We start from the raw sequence: 3289 nt of genomic DNA, 5'->3' as shown, positions 1-3289 counted from the left end.
ATGATGCTTCTGACATCAGAATTGATAGCCCTCATTCCATACCCTCATTTGAATCCAGCTTGGATTTCTGGCAGTTCGGTGTCAATGTACTGCTGTGCCCATTTTTTTTTTTTTTTTAATCTTTAGCAAAGCTTTACTTACATGTGATGTTAATGATATTGTTCAATAATTTCCATATTCTTTCAGCATTCTTTGGAATGGGCACAAATAGTGATATCTTCCAGTCAGTTGGCCAGGTAGCAGTCTTTCATTGAAGTGATCACCTCCAATGCTGAGTCTGTTTGTTGAACCATCTCAATGGGTATTCCATCAATTCCTGAAGCCTTGTTTTTCACCAATTCCTTCAATGCAGCTTGGACATCTTAATTCACTACCATTGCTTCTTGATGCTATGCTCCAAACAAAACTAAAAAACAAACTCACTGCCACTGAATTGGATCCGACTCATAGCGACCCCTCTTTGGGTTTCCGAGGAGGTATCACTACAGAAGTAGATTGCCCAACCTTCCTTCCGAGGAGTGGCTGGTGGGATTGAACCACCAGCCTTCTGGTTAGCAGTCAAATGCCTAAGGCACTACATGACCAGAGCTCCCAAATTCACCTGAGAGTTTTCTAAAAGCCCAAAATCTGTGTTCCCCTCCTCTGTTAGCAGTTTCCCATGACTGGCTTCTATGACTTTATCAGTTTTAAAGGCCCTAAGAAAGACAAACTTATTCCCTATTTTCTTGGTGGGATAAAGCAAACTGGGGCACCAAAGACCCAACAAATTGGTCAAAGGTGCTGTCTCTTCTCTATAATAATCCACCTTCCAATAGCATCACTTTCAGTGTACTCCCCTATTGAAGAAATATCAGTGGTTCCCAAAGTCTTCCATATTAATTCTAAACTCCACATTTTGGTCTTTGATACCCTTAACAAGATGTCTAGCTTGTATTCAATACTGGATGAAGGGTTGGTAGGAATCTAGAATAGTGTAGTGGTATGAATTGGATCCCTGAGGTCAGAACCCTAGGTTAGAGTCCTGGCTCTCACCATTTCTGAGCTACAAGACTTAGAACAGATGAGTTAATCTCTTTCGGTTTCCAAGGGTGTAAATCTTTATGGAAGTAGATTTTTGCATCTTCCTCCCATGGAGCAGGTGGTGGGTTTGAACCACTGACCTTCTGGTTAGCAGCCAAATGCCTTACCCACTATACCATTTGTTCTGGTTACCTAGTGCCACTCTGACAGGAATATATACCACAAATGGGATGGCCTTAATAAACAGGAGTTTATTCTCTTACAATTTGGAGACTTTAAGTCCAAGTTCAAAGTGCCAGGCTCTAGGGGCTGGGTGAAAACCCCTCAGCCTTAGGCTTCATGTCTGTCTCCAGGTCCCAGCCCACCAAAGCTAGAGGCTTTTCTTCACTCAGATAACTGTTGGCTGCTGAGGCTGCCAAGCCCAAAGTTGACAAGAAGTAAAAAGGCACAGTGCCGATATTACCAAACCACATGGCAGGCCATTAATTCAAGTCCATTGTAAGTCCCCAGGTTGACAGAGCATGGCAGGCTGCCAAACAACAACATGGCTACATGCAGGGTCCAAGTGTGCCATAAGTTAGAGACCATTCCCCAAGGCTTCTGCTTATATACAGGAAGCAGACCACACCCCTAAGGCAGCTACTCAGCTGCTCACAGTAGATTCCACCATGGAGTTAATTACAAGTCTCATCATGGGGAATACTACCACCAGCTGCCCAGCCACTCAGCCAGGCCTAGCCAAGTTGACACAAAAACATAACCATCACACCACCAGAGGCCTTTTAATAGTCCCTCCTTTATAGGATTGTTCTGAGAATGAATTGAGGTAGCACCTGCAAAGAGTTTGTCACATCATCTTATTCAGTTATATTGTTGTTGTTTTTAGGTGCCATCAAGTCCATTCTAATTTATAGTGGCCTTATGCACAACAGAACAAAGCACTGCCTGATCCTGCACCATCCTCACAATCGTAGCTATGTTTGAGCTCATTGTCGCAGCCTCTGTGTCAGTCTATTTACTTGAATCATTGAAGGTTCTCTTCTTTTTCACTGACTCTCTACTTTACCAAGCATAATATCCTTCTCCAAGAACTGGTCCCACCTGATGACATGTCCAAAGTATGTGAGGTGAAGTTTCATCATCCTCGCTTCTATGAAGCATTCTGTCTGTACTTATTCCAAGCCAGATTTGTTCATTGTTCTGGCCAGTACCATAATTCAAATGTATTGATTCTTCTTTGATATTCCTTATTCATTGTCCAGTCTTCATTCACATTTGAGGTGATTGAAAATACCATCATTACGTGCACCTTAGTCTTCAGAGTGATATCTTTACTTTTTAGCACTTTAAAGAGGTCTTTTGCCTCACATTAGCCCAGTACACTACATCATTGATTTCTTGACTGTTGCTTCCATGGGCATTGATTGTGGATCCAAGTAAAATGAAATCTTTGACCACTTCAATATTTTGCCCATTTATCATGATGTTGCTAATTGGTTTAGTTGTGAGAATATTGTTTTCTTTATGTTGAGGTATAATCCATACTTAAAGATGTAGTCTTTGATCTTCATTAGTAAGTGCTTAAGTCTACTTTGCTTTCAGCAAGCAAGAGTGTGTCATCTGCATATCAGATGTTAATGAGTCTGATGCTGTGGTGTTCTTCTTCATATAGTACACCTTCCCAGATAGTTTGTTCAGCATACAGATTGAATAAGTATGGTGAAATGATACAATCTTGACACACACCTTTTCTGATTTTGCTCTCTTTTGAACGTCTTTACTCTGTTTGAACATCTGCCTCTTGGCTAGTGTAGAGTTTCCTCATGAGCACAGCTACATGTTCTAGAATTTCAATTCTCACAATCTTATCCATAATTTTTAATGATTCATACTCTTGAATGCCTTTGCATAATACATAAAACATAGGTAAAAATCTTTCTTGAATTGTCTGTTTTCAGCCAAGATCCATCTAGCATCAGCAATGATATCCCTTGTTCCATAATCTTCCTATGAGTCTAGCTTGAAGTTATGGCACTTCCCTATCAATGTACTGTTGCATCCATTTTTAAAATCATCTTCAGCAATATTTTACTTGAAAGAATATTTCCATTATTATTATTATTATGGCTATCAGAAAGTAATTGTCATACAGACAATCATCTCTGCTAGCCACAGCCATCATGACCTCTTTCTCCCTAAAATTAAAGGAAAGACAATTCCATCAGGAAAACTTCCAGGAAGTCTACTAGATACATCTAAACACACACAC

Source organism: Orycteropus afer, unplaced genomic scaffold (genome assembly GCF_000298275.1).
Source record: "Orycteropus afer afer isolate SDZICR_OR568_19922 unplaced genomic scaffold, OryAfe1.0 scaffold00940, whole genome shotgun sequence".
In the NCBI taxonomy this organism is placed as follows: Eukaryota; Metazoa; Chordata; class Mammalia; order Tubulidentata; family Orycteropodidae; genus Orycteropus; species Orycteropus afer.
The sequence above is the reverse complement of the archived record's forward strand: the minus strand, read 5'-3'. Positions refer to the sequence as shown.